Source organism: Lygodium microphyllum, chromosome 3, assembly GCF_053477565.2.
Source record: "Lygodium microphyllum isolate KBCC chromosome 3, Lygodium_microphyllum_v1.1.10, whole genome shotgun sequence".
Taxonomy (NCBI): Eukaryota; Viridiplantae; Streptophyta; class Polypodiopsida; order Schizaeales; family Lygodiaceae; genus Lygodium; species Lygodium microphyllum.
In genome coordinates, this window is record NC_141137.1 from 128,689,985 (window position 1) to 128,710,986 (window position 21,002).

Consider the following 21,002-nt stretch of genomic DNA (forward strand, 5'->3'; position numbering starts at 1 on the left):
AATTGTTCTCAATTGTAGTGCAATGTGCCAAAGTATCCATTACCACTATTGGAAATATATACTAGCATCATAGTCAAACAACATGTGAACGTGTTGCATAACCAAGCTCATGCGCTCTGTATGCCTCAAATTCCAATCACTTAAACCACTTACAATTTACACACATAAATCATAACTATTGTCTGAACCAAAAGGGATACATCTATATGTCAAAATCCAATATTGTTTTGACCACCAAGGCACTATAATCCAACACTATTCTAACCATCAAGGCATTATAATGTATAAACTAAGCATAAACAACACCTCATAGTAATGATATAGGACATGAGCAACATGTAAAGCATACATATGTAACATTTGCAATTGTACTTCTTTTCCATCACCTCGAAGTGTACCCTACATACCATCCATATATCCACACATGCCTTGCAAATGTACTTCACATCAAAATGTATATCCATGTATTTCATACATATCAACAACCTCGCAAATATACAATTTTAAAGCCTAAATACAAACTAGACACATCTGCTTACTAACTGACAAGGATTAGTACAATCTGAATAGTGATCCCAATGGTAGAAATATTATCAATACACAGTACCTTGGATGCAAAACAAGTACATGAAATATCCACTATATAACATAGTTTTCTATCACTAGGAGAGTGGAGATACAACCTCCCTCTTGAGCATCAAGCGATACTCTGGACTTTCTATTCTCTACAAAACCTAAATGAGCCTAATCCAAAATTGACCCTAACTAAAACACATCAAGGTAAAGTGCGTCGTTGAGGATGATCTACTAGGTCACCCTCCTCCATTCATTGCATCCATCATAGGTAAAACAATACTTAAACTTCACCTAGAAGCACATGGAGACTCTACCTCTAACTTCACTTGCCTCAAAACATCCACTAGGTTCTAGGCCTTTTTCCCTCTTGAGCACTACGTTGCTTTATACTTTCACATTATCGTAATTCCAACTTAACTAATATGCAACATTGCATCCAGTAAACTAGCCCTTCATGTATACCTAATATGCCAGGAGCACTAGATGCATAATTTGTTTGTATACTTTGGACCGTTGCAATGTAATTGTGCATGGAAACTTGCATACTACCAACCATACCAAGATACATTTTCCCATGCATTGCATGCATTAATAACTGCATTTTTTCTCATGGCCAATACTATATGGAGCATTTGTATGACCATCATTAATACCATGAGTCCCAAACACAGTGGACTGCATATATGCGTTGCCAAACTTGCCAATTTAAGCCTGAGCATCATGCCAACATTACCAGCATTGCATTTCCCCCAACACTTGTGTTAATTTTTTCAAATTGAAAGTCATCATCACAGCTTAATCCCATCTCACTATTTGAAGACATCCTTGCTGTAAATACTCAACTAAACACAATTTCAGCACTAGAGCAAAGTTTATGACCTTCAATCAAGTGCCTTGGGCCCACCAAGTTAAGAGATTTAATGGCATCCTAGAAATGAAACCTTGAAACCAACCTCTCTTCTCGAAGAGGGTGGTGAAAATCTAATTTGACACTAAGTACAGCAAGCATAAAATTTACATAAACTGAAAATGCAAAGGTTACTACGTTAATCTTGGACAATAAACAGGTTATTGGTCCCAAAATTGGTGTCCATTGCACTATTTCTTTATCTTATATTGCAAACGGAAAGCATACAACTATCCTTTGATCTCCTCTACTAATCCAAGTGCCTCTTGCTATCAAATCCACTTCAAATCAATTTACCCCTTGGTTTACTTGAGAATTGGCCTTCACCCTCCTCGTTTAAAAAAATATGTGTTGGCTAGCTAACCTCTTGAATCTCCCTTAAATTCCTCAATTTTAATTATTGGAATTCAAGTCCTGTGCCCTCAAATCTAAGCACACATCTCGAGGTGGTTGTCAAACCTTGATTTTTGCCCCATAAATTAGGGTTTATATTAAAGATTTTTCAATATCGCCACCTCCGATAACTCTAATGGATAGATTCTACAGGATGAGAGAGAATGTTGCAGAGAGAGATTTCAGTGTTTCATCACAAGAAATGTTGAAAATTTGCTCATTTTCTTCTCAAATAGCCATGGAAGCTATCACCTATAGATGAGGATCACTAGAAAGGTTATTGTCCCATCCTATATGATGTCACCTATATCAAAAGAACCTTGGGCTACTGTCACCTGCACCTGAAGAGCTCCAAATTGTCGTCACCTGTTGTAGGACTAATCCCTAGTGGCTACAAATCACATAAACAGAATCTTCTGGCTCTTTAATAACCTCCTTCTCTCTCACAATGCTTGGAATAAACTTCCACAAACCACATAAAACGTTTTCTCACTTACATGAGCAAGTTTTGCCTAGTGGCAACCTTCTAATCCCATTTTTCAACATTATCTAGCTTACTAAATTAATTCAATAACTATTCTAATGCTCAAAAACTTAATTTTAGCAGTCAATAATTAAATTAGCTAGGCTAATTTGTCTTCCAAGTATCCCTAAGCAATTATTAGCCCTTAGAGGCATTAACTAAAAATTAATACCTAGTTTCTAATGTCACCACTCACATTAGTGGCCAATAAATACATCTAGGTCAAAATGCAACATCGGGTACCACCTACTACTTATTAAGCATAACTTATTATAACTTCTCTCTTTGACATCAATTGATATCTCAGGGGCTTGGATCTCACACTATGAAATAATTAACTTGCACCTCACATGTTTAAGTCACATTTGCACATTTGATTAACTTTTAATTAAATGCTAAGCAAAGCAATAAATTTACATATCCTTGTGACACCTCATGCATATCATTAGTACACAAAGAAAAATATTTTTCCCAAGATCTCAACATTTTAGATGCATCCTTGCTTTGTACCATAATAAGATTGACTCAAGACTTGAGTGTTTGCACACGTGCAATCATTGACTCACCACATTAAGAAAGTTATACCTTGGTGATGTCTTGTGACAAAACCTTCAAATCGACCTCCAAGGAACGACAATGTACTAAACTTAAGCTTGCAATCAATTCATCTTAAAGATGAATATTTAGTAGAATAAAACAATGAAGCTTGAATCCTCCTATTACTCGACACAAACATAAACTGGCCCCAAAATATTGGTGCCCCTTGCAGTACTTAGTAATCATTATTAATTGTCAATCTATTACTAGTTAGAAAGTAATGCTCATTGGCTTTTTCAAACTCACCTAGCAAGACCAAGAACATCAAAATCCATGTGCTTATTGCAAGTATTAAACAATGGGTTTCTCACAGCTGCCATGGCACTTTGACTATCGATGTAGATAACACTGGGTGATTGCTATCCCACATTAAGATCAACCAAAAGATGTTTGAGCTATACACAATCAAATCTAGCTATAAATGGTCACCCTGTACTCATCTTCACAATTGGATGTGGCCATTGTAGACTCCTTGCTCAGTGAAGAGATGTATGAATCACCAAGCAAGAAAATAATTACCACTACCGCACACTTGCATGTCTAAACAACCAACCCCTATGAATGGATGCAAGAAAATACAATTGCTTCTAGGATATAAGAGGCCCTATTGAGCTAAAATTACCCTAGCCTGACTTAAACAGCCCCAAAATATGCTTAATTAATGAAAAAACTTATTATTTTAAACAAAAACACGATCCTGGAGAGTAACTGTGTCCATAGACATGTAATCCACCACTCTCTCTTAATCTTGTTTTTGTAGATTTTAGGAATTGTATCTCTATTGTGCACACCCTATTTGTGGAGAATATTGCGGTCAAACCTTCCCCTTGCTCTATGCTACCATCTAGCACCTAATTTCAATTTTTGATTCTGCCCTATTGGCAAGCTATCACCTAGTCCTCTCAAGCTAGGTTTACTACTGTCGCCACCTATTGGAGCTGTCGCCATCACTCTTCAGCTATTGCCTGGTCATTTGGCATCTATGTATTGTGTTTTCTATCTCTTCTACCTGTTGCCTAGCTCCTAGTGTAGCTGCATTTGCACTCATCTACTCTTGCTCAATTTTTCTCTCTCCTCAACTACCTAAGTTTTTATCTTTCTCTCTCCTCACTGCCTATCTACATTAGATCCAGTCTTCTAGGCTATGTTTGTTGATGTTTGACACATAGAGACTACCTTGCTACGTTTCGGGATCCATTTCGAAGTACAACACACTCTCCTACTCATAACCTTTGCCTTGATCCCAGAGATACCAGAGTTCAAGGCTTAGTATTTAGTGCATAGTGTGTTTGTTGCATGAGCATCATATATTTAGTAGTCATTCACTTCATTATTCATTGTATTCACAGTCTCTGAGTTACCCTAACCCTAACTATATTCTATGTTATCAGTTTATGCTTTGTCATACGATTGGTTTTGTGTTTTCTATATTTAGAGCATTTCTTCACATGGTATCAAAGCTAGATACTCTTTGAGAAACATTGGCCTTTGATAAAAAAGCTCATCTGTAGAAGAAAGAACAATAGAAGGGTTAAATGACTCTCAATACATTCACATCATCACTTCAGTCTCCACAACCAAACATGGATAGAAATGATCGTGAGTGGGTCTCCCAACTTGCTATTGCCCTATCTAACATGAGCAGAGAACCATTAGACTAGCATGGAATCCAAAGGCCATATCAGATTTTCACCGTTGAGTATGATCTCATCCTTATGCACATGGCTCAGTAGAAGGTTAAAGGTAACCTTGAGTTATCTCCTTTAGATTCGGTGCATAGAACTAATGATCTTGTAGGACCTTGGAAATCTCCACTATGGACTAGCCATCCACAAGTGGAACCTTGCTCGGATTACACTCCGCTTCCACAATACTTCTTTTCTTCGATGCCAGGTATAAACCCTTTTATATTAGATTCTATGCCAATTGATTCTATATTTTCTATTGGATCAAAGAAAGCTCTTCAAGAAGGGATTGTTCAATATAACCTTTGGTTTCTAAGTAATAAGAAAGACACATATTTTTAGTGAGCTCAAAACTAGATAAAAACTTGAAAGAAGAACTTGTAAGTATTCATTTCTTTCCTTTTTTTCAAACAATTTATTTCTCAAGCCCACTTTGGAGCAGGTGCAAATTCATCCAATTCTCAATCTAATGCATTTAATGAACAAAAGGAACCAACAATGCTTCCCACAACATCATCTATCACTAATCCATTTGAGCTCCCACCCATCCCTTCCTCATCTTCCATTGCACCTTTCTTTCTACTTCCATTAAGTACATCATATTAACCACCACACACCACACTAAGGCTTCTGCACACTTAGGCATAGCCTTTAGGACCCGTACATACCCATTTTCGAGTGTACCTATGATGGAGCCTCAATTGGGATCCCACACACACACTTTCAGATTATCTGGCTTTTGCAAAAATCGAAAGCCTAACAAATGTCAGATGTGAAGCTTTGCACCTCATTAAAATCATATTAGCATATTCTCCTAAAGAAAATAAAACAAACCCCGAGCTTTGGTGATATTATTGATGAATTTTAAGTGCTTCATGGACCTTGTGGAACAAACTATTTGTTTGAGAATCTCAAGAGTTTAAATATGGATAGGGGAGGGGGACCAAATAGAGGACGCCCCTTTGGGAGTGCATTCATAACATACTAAAGTGTGGATCATTTGGTATCACAGTTTGCCTCTATGGCATTACCTAGTGCATCATCTCGCCATTATGTTTTATATTTTGCCCTAGCCAACATTTGGACAGGGCTATCGTATCGCACGCCTCCACTTTCAGTACCATATGAAACTATAGTAGTTTCGGTATCTCCGCATCAATCGGTACTCATTGGACATCAACAATCTATTTCTACCTATCCACAATCACCTCCTTCTTTTTCTTATCCACCACCACCATCTTATCCTCCACCATACTCCACCTTTCCACCTTCACATGCACCTCATGGTCCTAGCTTCTCATCTGCCAAGCATGCTTTTAATAATAAGACTCATTTCAATGGGTCAAACTACACCACTTGGTCAAGCTTGATGAGGCATGTTTTAGACTCTTAGAACCTATGCGATTAGTGTAAGGGTTGGAACCCCGACCTTATCCTACACTTATTGCATACAAGGTCACCAGCTCATGGAAGGCTCATAATGCCTCCTCGCTATTGTTGAGCTTATGCATGACTTATTTCCTGAGTTTCACTCTTAGCTTCAACATCTTGACTTAGTATTCGAGTGCTAAGCACACTTTACAATTTGAATCTATCACATCAATTTAAATCGTGAGCACCAAAATGTCTAAAATCACCACAAGGATGGCTTGACAATCGAGTTGACTGAGTATTGACATCTTTTCACTAAGTTCTCAAACATGGAAGCTTCTTGAGCACCTTTAGCTTGAGGTTGTTAACACTTTGATGTGTATTTCCTTAACTGATCTTTGATTGCATAGCTATATGTTGATGAGATACTTCTCACTAGCTCAGATTCTATAGCCATAGCAGAAATCAAGGCAACGCTTTGTGCTACATTTGAGATAACTGGCTTAGGTTGTTGTTGTCTTATTTCTTGGGGATGGAGATTGTTCGATCGGAAGAAAGTATGTTTCTCTCACAGTAAAAGTAAGTCCTATAACTACTAGAATAGCATTATACTGATTAGACATGGCCAATGGCCATGCCTCTTGATCCCATTATCCATCTGAATAAGAATACCTTGGGTATCCTTTTGATGCTCACACCTATTGCTCTGTTGTAGGGAAACTACTTTGGTTGATATATACTAGGCTATATCTTACATACTCAATTAGTTTGCTTAGTTAGTATTTTAATGCACCTAAAATGTCTCGTTGGATTACTTGTCTTCATGTGTTAAGATATTTATGGTATACTTATAATTGTGAACAAACTTATGGTCATGGTTTCTACTTACAAGGGTACATTGATTCTAATTGGATGAGAGATCCTGACACTTGACATTCCCATGGTAGCTACATCTTTACCTTGGGCACAGCATGCATCTCTTGGGCTAGCTGTAAGTAGGAGACAATGGCGGCGTCCATGGTCAAAACAAAGCATCAGGCTCTTTTTCTTTTCGTTTGAGAGGCAGTGTTTTTGTCACGAGGACGTGAAAATTTGATGCTTTGCTTATGTTTAATTGACATTTAATTGAAGGATTAATCAAATGTGTAATTAAAAGATGCACATGTGTTGCACATGTGAGGTGCAAGCTACTTTTTTACAGTTGAAAGGCCCAAGGTGTTAGCAGAGTATTTGTCAACTCATGTGTGAGTCTGAGCTTGATCTGGGCTGGGCATTTTTATTAGGTATTTTAGGTATTTTTCTAGTGTGGCATTTTATGCCAGTGGAGCATTTTATGCACCAGTCGGCCAGCATTAAATGCTGTCCGACCAGCATTATTGCTCCCTACTTTTTCAGCCTATTTATACTCAGTGGCTCCTCCTCACTCAGTCACTTCATCTTCACCATCTGCAGACTCTGTGGAGAGAGGAGCCAGTGCCAGTGCCCACGCAGCCAGTGACTCACTGTTGTATGCGACTGTCTCGTGTTCAGATATATGGATTCCATTTCCCGTGCATACATCTGAGTTCTCATCTGTATCGTGTTCTTTCTTTTCTCTTTTTGTCTTGTGTTTCAGCAGTTTATTTCAGCACATGTTTATGCTTCCACCGCTGCTCCACTTCTGACATGGTATCAGTTTTCAGGATTTGTGTTTCTGCTGTGTTTTCTTGCTGATTTCAAGACTGTTTTGTACCCTGCTGATCAGACGATTGCTGTCGCAGCCAGGGCGACCTGTTTTGGGGCTGTTTTCAGAGTGCGTTTTTTGCAGTCTTGCCATCGCCTGCTGCCTACGCACCCTCTGCTGCCTGCGTTTTTCATCTGCAGCTGCTGGCGACAGTTTACTACTTGTTTTCTCCAGTTTATAGCCTGCGTTTTGCTGATTCAGCATCTCTCGTGACTGGGTGATTGTTTTTTCAGGCCGTTTTTGCTGTTTTTGGCAGTTTTTGACTGATTTTTTGACTTTCTGCAGTAGATTTTGTCTTCTATCGATCATGTGGCATTTTATGCCAGTGGAGCATTTTATGCATCACTCGGCCAGCATTAAATGATGTCCGACCAGCATTATTGCTCCCCACTTTTTCAGCCTATTTATACTCAGTGGCTCCTCCTCAGTCAGTCACTTCATCTTCACCATTTGCAGACTCTGTGGAGAGAGGAGCCAGTGCCAGTGCCCACGCAGCCAGTGACTCACTGTTGTATGCGACTGTCTCATGTTCAGATATATGGATTCCATTTTCCGTGCATACATCTGAGTTCTCATCTGTATCGTGTTCTTTCTTTTCTCTTTTTGTCTTGTGTTTCAGCAGTTTATTTCAGCATATGTTTATGCTTCCACCGCTACTCCACTTCTGACACAAGGACCCTATGAAAAAGATGGGTGTCAAAGGCAAAAGTTGTAACAAGTTACACTTGTTAGATTCTAGGGAAATTTTGGTGTCAGTTTGCCCCTAGGACCATTAATTGGCCATTAAGTGTCAGTGGTGACACTAGGGACTAGGCATTAATTAATGGATTAATGCTTGTCCAAGGGTCAATTAATACATGGAACCACTTTGGGTTGCAAATGGCCTAGCCAATTAATTTTCGGATGGGCAAGGTCAATTTTCTGGGCATGGATTAAGGGCTGAATTAATTTTCAAAATTAATTAATTCTAAAAATTAATTAAATGGCTGGAAATTGTCGAAAATGGATTAAGAAAGCTGCCACTTGGCAAAACTTTCCCATGCAAGTGGGAGAAAGGCTAAATAGAGCTGAAGAGAGAGGGAAATCTCGTTTTTTTATTTTGGAGCTGTTGGGAAGAGGTGTCGGACTGTTACTGCTAGCTTCTGGGGCCATTTTCCAGCCATTGGAGACCATTTTGGTGATGGAGATTGCATATTCTTGACCTTGGGAAGTTGGCAATTGCTGCTAATGCACTTTCTCTTGAAGATCAGAGTCTTTGATGCTCCTATTGTTGTTGGTGCATTCGTTTGGGGCTGGTACATTAGGGCAGCAACTCATTTTGATCAATTCTTCGCGACAAATCTCAAAATTTTCTCTCTTTATAGCATTCTCTTATCTACTTCAACCTATGCTCAACCATTCTCAGCAATTCTCAGCCATTTGGAGGAGATTTCAACCATTTTAGGTGGGCTGATCTGTAATTTCTGCAATAAACCCTAATTTATAGCATAAATTAGGGTTTAGTAGCCACCTTGGGATCTGTGCCAGAGATTGAAGGCTCAAGGGAGTGAAATCAACAGCTGATAATTGAAGATTATCAAGGAATTTCAGGAGCCAGCCCATCCCAAATTGATTTGGGGTGACATTTGGCCAGCCAAGGGTCAAATTGGAGAAGAAGTCCTGGGTGAATAAGGGGCAAATGACCCAAAAGGCTTGTTGGTCATTTATGACAGCAAGAGCAATTGGTTAGCAGGAGGAGATTGAAAAATCTCGAGTTGTACTCCTTCCAATTGAATGAAAACTAAAGAAATACCGCAAGGGGCGCCAATTTTGGGGCCAACAGGGAGTCTACTGTCCAAGAATGTTATGGTAAAGTGTGTATTTCATTTTATTTGTATTTATTTATTGCTGTAATTAACTCTTAAATCAGGTTATCACCACCCATTCCAAGAAGGAAGGCTGGTTTCATGGTTCCATTGCTGGGATACATCAAATCTCTTGATTTGGTGGGCCTGAGGCACCTGATTGCAAACCAAAGTTTTGTGCTGGTCAGTAAAGATTTTTTCTGGGCCTACAGAGGATTCGGGGTTCTGAAAATGGTCTACCCCTACAATGTCTTCTTCCTCAACATCTTCGATGAGGACACCATCACACTCGTTAAGATCCAAATTATTATCTTTTTGTGTGTGTGTGTGTGTGTGTGTGTGTGTGTGTGTGTTAGCTACCTAGTACCAATACCTCTTCATTCTCCAAATCAGAAGAATCCCCCTCGTTGATCTTTGTGCTCAGCTGAGAAATTACAGTAAGATGTCTTCTTACAGTGGGATGCAATCAAGCAGTAATGACGCCTCTCATGATGCACATTCACATGGGGAAGAAGAAAATGCAATGCCTGATCTTGGACAAGGCACGAATCATGGATAACATGCTAAAAATGTGGCTGAAGGCCAAGATGTTGGGTGTAGAAAGAGGATGATGATCAACAAGGGGAAATGGAATTCGATGATGCATTCAAGAATCGAATGAGGGCAGCAGCCAATATCTTTGCTGAATTGGCAAAAGATCCTCAATTTACTCGATTTTTGAACACTCCTAGGAAAAACAACAAGGGCAAGAAGAGAAATTCCTCTTCTAGAACTTCAGGACAACAAGATGCACCGAAGAACAAGCCAAAGCCTTCTCAAGATGCTCATGGTGAAAAGCAGTTGGTGCCAATTGGGCTAGAAATGCAAATGCAAGTTCATGATGTAAATGCTAATCCTATGGTTTTTGGATAGCAAGGTTTGCATGAGAATTTAGAGCAGCTAGCTTACTTTGGTGGTAGCATAATTTTTCATGCTATGGTGGGTGAGCGACCAAATGTGGGAATGTATGGCACACCTCCCCATAATTTTCAACAACCAATGCATGGCTTGCATTACCCAATGCACTCGGGTATGGCTCATGGAATGCACAATGGATGCTAAATGGATGGAAGAGGATGACTTGGCAGACCATCCTCAGTTGTTGCAACTTTACCTTGATGCTGATTTTGGATCAGGCTCTTTCAGGTTCAGCAGGGCAAGGGTCCAGAGTACTACCTGATACTCAAGGAGGAGGTAGCACTTCCACTCCTCCAGGAAAGGACTGCTCTCCTGTATAGTGGATCTCGAATGTATTCAGCATGCATCCAAGGTACTGTGCTGATAGTATGTCTGCCATGAGATCACTATTCAGTGTACTAGTCACTGTGGTATGTATGCAGATGGGTATGGTTTTCACTACAACTCTGAAACTATACATTTGCATCAGGTTATGATCATGAGAGACTAATTATCGAGTGTTGGTTTTCAGTGTATAATCATTAGTTTCAGTGGTATTCAGTTGGCTTTATGGACAGCAGCATGTGTATTGAATGCCATTGATAATTCAGTCATGGTTTTGGCTCCGTTTATGCTTTACTATGGTTGTGTAGTCAGCATTGTTGAGAAACAAGAGTTTGGGATGCATCCGATGAGTTTCTAGCAACAATTCTGGACTATTGTTTGTTGGAGCTTTATGCTGGTTGGAAATTTTCAACAAATGGTGAGTATATGAGATAGTTAGCCAGCAGTGGCCAATGTTGTATTGACTATGATGCCTTGTGAAAATTCCAATGCAGTATTGTTTGCTTTGACACATTACAATGCAATTGAGGACGATTGCAAGGATTTCAAGCGGGTGGTCTATCACGAGGACATGAAAATTTGATGCTTTGCTTATGTTTAATTGACATTTGATTAAAGGATTAATCAAATGTACAATCAAAAGATGCACATGTGAGGTGCAAGCTACTTTTTTACAGTTGAAAGGCCCAAGGACCCTATGAAAAAGATGGGTGTCAAAGGCAAAAGTTATAACAAGTTACACTTGTTAGATTCTAGGGGAATTTTGGTGTCAGTTTGCCCCTAGGACCATTAATTGGCCATTAAGTGTCAGTGGTGACACTAGGGACTAGGCATTAATTAATGGATTAATGCTTGTCCAAGGGTCAATTAATACATGAGACCACTTTGGGTTGCAAATGGCCTAGCCAATTAATTTTTGGATGGACAAGGTCAATTTTCAGGGCATGGATTAAGGGCTGAATTAATTTTCAAAGTTAATTAATTCTAAAAATTAATTAAATGGCTGGAAATTGCTGAAAATGGATTAAGAAAGCTGCCACTTGGCAAAACTTTCCCATGCAAGTGGGGGAAAGGCTAAATAGAGCTGAAAAGAGGAAAATCTTGTTTTTTCATTTTGGAGCTGTTGGGAAGAGGTGTTGGATTGTTGCTGCCAGCTTCTGGGGCCATTTCCCAGCCATTGGAGACCATTTTGGTGATGGAGATTGCATATTCTTGACCTTGGGAAGTTGGCAATTGCTGCTAATGCACTTTCTCCTGAAGATCAGAGTCTTTGATACTCCTATTGTTGTTGGTGCATCCGTTTGGGGCTGGTACATCAGGGCAGCAACTCATTTTGATCAATTCTTCGCGACAAATCTCAAAATTTTCTCTCTTTACAGCATTCTCTTATCTCCTTCAACCTATGCTCAACCATTCTCAGCAATTCTCAGCCATTTGGAGGAGATTTCAACCATTTTAGGTGGGTTGATCTGTAATTTTTACAATAAACCCTATTTTATAGCAGAAATTAGGGTTTAGCAGCCACCTTGGGATTTGTGCCAGAGATTGAAGGCTCAAGGGAGTGAAATCAACAGCTGATAATTGAAGATTATCAAGGAATTTTAGGAGCCAGCCCATCCCAAATTGATTTGGGGTGACATTTGGCCAGCCAAGGGTCAAATTGGAGAAGAAGTCCTAGGTGAATCAAGGGGCAAATGACCCAAAAGGCTTGTTGGTCATTTATGACAGCAAGAGCAATTGGATAGCAGGAGGAGATTGAAGAATCTTGAGTTGTACTCCTTCCAATTGAATGAAAACTAAAGAAATACAACAAGGGGCGCCAATTTTGGGGCCAACAGGGAGTCTATTGTCCAAGAATGTTATGGTAAAGTGTGTATTTTATTTTATTTGCATTTATTTTTTACTGTAATTAACTCTTAAATCAGGTTATCACCACCCATTCCAAGAAGGAAGGCTGGTTTCAGTTTCCTTCCCTTGATACTGACAATGATGATGCTTATAGTTTTTCACCCTCAGACATTTATTTATTTTATATTGTACATTATGGATATTTATAACTTCATCCACACTATCAAGATCACATGATTGTAAAAGGATGCTTGGACAAGTGAACAATTTCCTTGCAAGAGTACTATCCTAGTGATACCATTACATTGCATTCTGTATGAGCATGAAAACTTTCATCTTCCTTTATATTATCCTATGCATTGGCATTCTGTTCATATAAACATGTATCCATGTGTATTAATCCATTTTCAATCACCCTAGGATGGGTTAACTCAAGATCAATAATACTCGTAACATTGCACATGGCAATCTCCAAATGTAGTTTTTTCCCTATGCTTGCATACTAGATTTGCTTATCTTGCTTACGCACACGTCATTGCTTATCTCTCTACATATTCTCCATATGATTGGTACACACACCCTTAGGTACTCCCTAAGCACTTATCTTAGTAATGTGCAAAATTATTTTACATGTTTCATGAAGGTCGTGGAGCTATCCATCCTTATTTCCCATACCTTGAAGCACAATGAATCAATGGGACAAACACTAATTTTAAACCCTGAATGTTAAAACTTATAACAAACTAAAACAAAGTCATTTTCTTTAAAAAAAGTCCAGTGTCCATTCCATCCACCTTTGTAGGACTTGATAGGCCCTTGGATAGTTGACGAGCAATCTTGGTTCGTTGCGCTAGCCTCTCTAGGGTGATCACTTAAGCTCCCTTGCTAAGATAATCATTGCCTCTTTAGTCTTAGTAGATCATTGGATAGCCAACGTGCACCCTTTGTCCGATACCCTAGCTACTTTGGGATGGGACATCTCGAAGTAAAAGAAAATAAACATAAGTGCTTATTTCTCATGGCTAAATTTTGAACCTAACAGGGAGTGTTGAGCTTAAAATACATTAGCTTGACTTAAATAGTCCCAAAATATGCTTCATTTATGAAGAAATCTTATTATTTTAAAAAGAAAGACGATCCTAGAGAGTTACTGTGTCCCACATTTCAAACCCTAATTTGGGTGTTTCAAGCTTTTTATAAATAGGCATGCAACGCAACATTCTCCCTTAATCTCGTTTTTATAGGTTTCAAGAGTTGTATCTTTGCTGCCCACATCCTGTTCACGGAGAACATTATGATCAAGACCTTTCCCTTAGTATATGATAAGTCTCCATTTGCACCTGTTGGTTGTCACCATCACTCTAGAGTTGTCATATGATCCTTTGAAGCTACGTTTACTATTGTCGCCACCTGTTGGAGCTGTTGCCATTACTCTCCACCTATCATCTGGTCATCCCACATCTACATTTGGTGTTTTCTCTCTCTCTTCTACCTATCACCTGGCTTCTAGTGGAAATCTTTACACTCATATGCTATATCACCTAGTTTTTCTCTCTACTCAGATATTTGCATTTTAAGTCTCTCTCTTTTCTCACTGCCTATTTGCATCAAATCTAGTCTTCTAGGCTGTATTTATTGGTGTTTGACACACAAAGGCTACCTTGCTATGTTTTGAGATCTGTTTAAAAGTATGACACACTCTCCTACTCAAAACCTCTACCTTGATCCCAAAAATACGAGAGTTCAAGGTTTAATATTCATTACTTAGTGTGTTTGCTACATGGACATCGTATATTCAATAGTATTTCACTTCATTATTCATTGTCTTCACTATCTCTAACTTACCCTAACCCTAATTGTGTTCTTGATTATCAATTTGTGCTTTGTCATACAATTGGTTTTATGTTTTCTATGTTCAGAGCACTTCTTCACAGGCCCAATGATCGAGTTCCTTTAAGGCAATAGAAGACATGTTCTATTGCTTGCTAATGATTGAATCCCTTTCATGTAACAAAAGACATGTTTATTGCTTACCAATGCTTAGTACCACGGCTGTGCATGAAGCATGTCAAGTAAGAAACCCAAACAGAATATCCAATTATGCATTACACTAGTATAATAGAAATCCCACAACCTGCTATTAGAGAGAGGCATCAAATGGATCTCTTGCACCCTCAAGGGTAAACATGTGGCTTGTCTGAAGTGAAGTAGAGATAGCCTTGTAGTCTTGTATTTGAAAATCCTCAAGGAGTTGCTAAATATACTTCGACTATCGCAAAACAATAACCCTCAACTATAGTTAACTAAATGTCAAGATAATAGTGTAAATGGAGATCTATGATATCAATTGCATGCAGAAATTTGCACGTTTCTAGCAAGTTTCCACTTAGTCATATGGGCACCAATAGATGATGAAAGGGTGGAATGAGGTGTGGGAACTATGTAATCAGGCCACTATCAATGAGCATAATATCTAATGAGGTGTGTGAACAAAATCCCCTCTTGATGTGAAATGGCTTATTTATGTGGTCAAGCCACTATCAATGAGTATAATATCTATTCTTTTTCAAAATATTTTGCCAAGCAAGTTTTGGAGTACGAAAAGTGACTCAAGGAGACTAATACTAGTGAATTCAACCTTATAAAGGATTTAACTCTAAGTTCGGGAGGAAACAAGAAGAAGACAAAAAAGCCAAGAACATGAACAAGAAGGAAGTTAAACATTTAGAGTCTTCCTCAAGTTCTAACATGAATTTAGTGAAGTCTAAACGTCCACACTGTGGAAAGGGTACCCATCTCGAGGAGAAGATTTGGAAAAAATACCCTCATCTTTGTCTGGGAGTGAAGGATGGAGCTAAATCATCTAAGCCTTCCTCTATCTCTTCACCAGCTATTACACATGAGTCTGTGTTCCTTCATATCCATAAGATCGAGGAGCCCTCTTTATCAGCTATCTTGTTTACAAAAGGCCTCGATTCATATCATATCACTTGTCGAGATTTGTTGCTGAATCTTGATCCATCAGAGGGTATAATCATTGTTGGTGATACTTCTTCAGTCTCTATTAGTGGTGTTGACACTTTGTTGTTATTTCTAGACTTGGGCTTCGCACTCCTCTCAATTCATGGCCTTGCTAAACTCGGTACTCAAGTTGTTTTCATCAAGTTGGCCATCTTTATTGAGGATTTTGCTCGAAGGGCCATTTTAGCCATAAGTTGGCAAGAGAGAGGGCAATATAGGTTTCAATCCCCATTCATTGTACAAGCCCCCCCGCAACAAGCTTCCATTGTTGTACCCATTCTCGATTCTGCAACATCTATCCCATAGGTTCCATCCCATCTATGACCATATTCTCTAGTAATTCCTTCAATCCTCCCATCTCTTTCACAGGGCCACGATATCAGTGATGAGGCTATGGATTCACTAGCCCATTATGTTTCAAAGGGAGATTCCTAAGATAGTGGAGAGCTTCTTTATCGAAAGACTTCATCAGCACTAGTACTTCTACCACACTTGGATCCATTTTGCCTTCTTTAGTCTTGAGCCACATCCAAGATATAGAGGGAGAGCTAGCAATCATGTGTGCCATGCATAGTCATCTCCTACTAGTGAGCATCAATCTAAGTCAAACGGGGACATTAGGAGCTCTAACACTCAATCTATCATGTGTTTTGATGAAGGAGGCAACTTTGTTTTTACACCTATTATTGTGTCAATCAACTCATACTGTAGATGACTACACTTTCTTCATTATTGATGCAATTTGCCAGATTTCTAACACTCCTATACAACAATCAACCAGTTTATTTACTAGTCAACCATTTATAATTGTTCTCCTCCATTGGTTGATCATTTTACTTTTCAAAATTCAGTACACTCAATACTTGAGACTCTCCTTTGTCTTCCGATGCTACCTTCTATCATCAACCTAATCTGGTGCCCTAATTGACACCTTAGGCTACATGTAGGGACTAACCAATCCATATTATTTTCAACTTTCATTCAACATTCAATGTATAGATTTTCTTCTTCCATTCTTTGCTTTCATTGCAATAATGGTATTAAGTGTTAAGTAGGTTTTTAACCTTGCATATTAATTAAAAATTCTTGAGGAATGAGCTTAAACTTAAATTATGATGTTTTAATTACCTTATAGAATCTTTAACATGATATTAAATAATTTTGCTCTAAATGTTCTTAGGTATTTAATATCATTAGTTAGGAATGAAACATAATAAATTAACTTGTGGTTTCATTAGAAAAACATCCACATATCATGATACCCATGGAGGTTTTAGAGCCATGAAGCATGAAAACAAGGATTAAACATAATCTTTATTGCACTAACAATATAAAAATATTTAATCTCTTCTCCATACTTGAAGGATCACAGTAAAATTAGCATGACATGTCATGTGTCATATAAACTCTATTTTCAAATGAGATATTAGCATCACATCTAAAATAGGATGTCAAATCTAAAATAGGATATCAAATGCACCTTGGATGGACATTGTTTAGTCACAACCATGATACAACTCTTTGCACAAAAGAAAGATATGGTTTCCTAGCATAAGTTCATATCTAATAATCATACCAACTTAGCATGGAGCATGAATCAATCTAGCAAATGCAAGGTCAAGCATCTATCTAAAGGTCCTCTTGTAGAAAATACTTGCAACCAACTTGATTATATGGATGCCATATTTTAGCAAATTGCGAAATATCAAGTTATGGAGAAAAGTATTTTCTCCTATTTGAAAAATTTTCAATAGAAACTACTTACAACCAACTTAGCATGAGCATGAAAATATCTACCAAATGGTGGAAGATCAAGCTATGGAGAAAAGCATTTCCTTCTATTTGAAGTTCTTCCTATAAAAAATGCACAAATACCATGCATAAAAGATGTAGCCTTCCCATAGGGTTGATTGTCAACAATCTAATATGAAGTTTCTAATAAGTATACTTGGGAGTGAAATTGTCAATGGCATAAGTTTGATTATCAGCCATCTAGCTATATGATAGCTTCAATAATTACAACTTTATCAAATCATAAGACCAATTGCAAGTTCAAGTAGGAGTCAAGCTTATTCTCCCATAGTGCTATTAAGTTGCCTAGCTCCAAAGCTCAAGGTGTTACTATAGTCCGAGTCAGTACAGCTTTAATGGATCATGAGACGAATTGTTCGAAGCATTATCTATCGAGTCAAAGCTATATTTTTTCATAATGTTAAAATCAAAGCTATTTACGTCACAATCTTATAAACTGGCCTAGTTTCGGGCAGGATATCCCTCTTTGTAAATTTCGCATCCTTCCTATATTTTTTCAAGTGCCAGAACAGATTTAGTTTAAAAAATATAAAGGCTACTGACAAGAATACTTACAGTTATCACTTTCAAAAACAAAACAGACAAGACCTCATCTGCATGTCTTTGACACACGAAACTGGTCCAAATTCAGAGCACGTAAAGATGAGTAGATAAATGCTCAAGCACCTGAGAAAAGGGACGAATCTGCTAACCAAATCAATTCCAACACCTCAAAATAGTAACGAGTCTGCTGAAACCAGGCTTGGAAGCTTGGATTTGAAAGGGCTTGATAACCGGAATTGAGTAATGATTAGAGCTAGTCCTCTTAGTCTACCAGATACATACAAGATTACCCATTATTTATGGATTTTGAGGCCTTTCGCACACAGGAGAAACTTTGCTCTCTGCATTAAATGTTGCAAATCTATTGCATGCGCTTGAAAAAACTACGCAGCCTTTTGCAAACATTTGCTCTAATGGGTATCGTTTAGATATGAGGGCTCCCTTTTGAGATTCTTGGCAAACGGTAATCTGTAACCCCGTCTGAAACTCCTGTAAGCATTTGTTTTTGTGCTTTTGAAATAAAGCATACAAACAAGATGACCTGAGACCTGCGATCTCACTCGTTCGTACCATGCAACTTGGTAAAGCAGCAAATCATAACTGCACTTACACTCCGATAAAAGGCAAAGGCTGTATAATCCCCAGCAGTCTCATGCTGAAGTATCGTCCTGAGCAACAAATGATGGGAGAGTGATTTCAAAGTATCTCTCACGACTAGACAGCGTAGGACTGGCACGATGTCCACCATACATAATTAGGACAAGGAAGATTTAGAAAAATGTTATTGTTGATGATAAACAAACGCTTCGTATCCTGTGGTCGTATGCAAGAGTAGGTGTGTGCATGTGATAGGGAAACCTTGAATCAAAGGAATCAAGATGTAGCATAAGGACATATATTGGACCAAGTCTGTAATGATCAAACAAATAAGACGTGCTAAGTTGAGGAATTTAAAAAAGACTAGAGAGACCGTTTGTAATGGCCATTTATGACTATAACAGCAGAGACAGAACACAAGCAGAAAGATTTAGCAATGAGACTTACTTGCAATTCCAATTCCTCACAGAAAGCACCGCTGAAACTGCAGCAAGATTTCTTTTCCCTACAGAAACTGGATGACATGGGATGTTAATGAGGCACTCCGAAAGCTTAGCGACAAAGACACAAGAAGAGAGCACTCAAACAGCACCTTTCGATAACCTGTGTCCTCTAACATCCTTCTATACTCCCAACCAGCGCGATTTCTTTTGCCTGCAGAAATTGACGACAATATACGTTCTTAGGCGGCCTTCAATAATTGCGTAAACGAGCATGAGCCTTAGTCATAAGCTTAACGACAAGTACATAAGCCGAGAGCGCTCAAACAGTACCTCTCAGCAATCCGTTTCTGTTTCCTCAAACATCCTTATATATTCCCAACCAGCACGATTTCTTTTGCTGCAGAAATTGACGAAATGAAATGTTCATAGGCGACCTTCGATAATCGCTCAACCGAGTGTGATTCTCAAACTTGGGCTTAGCAACAAGGACAGAAAAGAAGAGAGCAACTCATCAGTTTCATTATTATTGCAGAAAGTTGAAACTTGAGGAGGGGTACAAAGAACACAAAAAGGATGTCCTGAAGTGTGTGTGTGTGTGTGTGTGTGTGTGAAGCAGGAAAAACGCGGTGGGAAAAGAGTGTCAAAAGGATGAAATGAAATGAAAAGAGGCTGGCTGCTCGAGACTCTCGAGAGTGTCATGCACGAGGAGCCAAGAGAGCCCTCGGGTCTATCATCTCTCGCGCGCGCGCGCTCGCTCTCTCTCTCTCTGGGTGTTGGCACATTCAACGGTCCTGTTGAGAGAGTACGCTGCGAAAAAAGAGAGAGATGTATATATACCACCTCTCACCACTGACCATCACACTAGCCTATGTACGATTCTCACAACGGGACTGATAAAGTTCCATTTGAAGAGACTTTCCTCCTCGTATTACGCACGTCTCCCTTGCTCGCCAACTTCGAGAGTACTGCTGCAGTTACCAAGAGAGAGTTACGTATGCCACACAGCATATTTAGTGCGGATCACACCTTTTGGAGATCAATTTCGTCCAGGGCTCGCGAAAAACTTTTTTCCCATCCAATGGAAAAAAGGACCGGGATTTTCCATACCGAGCGGTTTGAGTTGGGGCCAAAATCAGGTGGCAGGAACCAGTTTATTGGCTGGATTCTTCGGTTAACAATTCTCCTCTATTATTTGACTTCAACAACTTGATTCTTCTATATGCCATAGTTTCAATCAGAATATGAAAGTGCTCAAAGATATCAATCACTTTAGCCTTGGCTTTCTTGAAGAATACCCAAGTATACTTGGAAAAGCCATTAATAAAACTAATATAATATGTATGTCCACCTATTCAAGGTGTATGTGCTAATTCACATACATTTGCAAGAATGAGATCAATGACTTCTTTTGACCTATTTGTACTCCTTGAGAATCTAGTTCTTATAATGCTTTCCAATGCAACATAATTCACAAACTTTGCTAATTCTTTGTAGTGATTGTATGCCCACAAACCATGCCTTGAGACTTCAACATACACATGCTTTTGAAATTCAAGTGTCCGTACCTTTTATACCATTGTTTGGTAGAAGAAAGAGGGAGTTTTCTTTCAACTTGTTTGGCTGCAAATGCTCAAGGTGACCTATCAAGTTTGAAGATTTCCCATGCTTATTTCCTTTAGCTATTACTTTATAGTGATTCTTTATGTCTTTGACAGGGCATTGTTGGTTTTACACTCTACTAAAAAAAACTTTTTCTATCATGGCTCCAATTGAGAGTAGGTTGTTGGTCAACGAAAGGACTAAGAGAACATATTCAAGTGTCTTTTTCAAGTTGGTAT

At 38.7% G+C, this 21,002-nt stretch overlaps 1 long non-coding RNA gene across 12 annotated transcripts in view; it reads right to left on the reverse strand.

The window, feature by feature from the left end:
- Window positions 1-21,002, reverse strand: part of LOC148038888 (uncharacterized) — a 103,404-nt gene that overhangs the window by 62,336 nt on the left and 20,066 nt on the right. For 11 of the 12 annotated variants that reach the window (XR_015690344.1, XR_015690342.1, XR_015690341.1 and 8 more), the window contains exons 3-5: window positions 19,495-19,561; window positions 19,314-19,375; window positions 19,169-19,235 (exon numbers count right to left, since the gene is read on the reverse strand). This is a non-coding gene — a long non-coding RNA (uncharacterized LOC148038888). Of the gene's footprint in view, window positions 1-18,248; window positions 19,034-19,168; window positions 19,236-19,313; window positions 19,376-19,494; window positions 19,562-21,002 lie in introns of those variants that run through there. The other variant, XR_015690333.1, reaches the window with a different exon arrangement.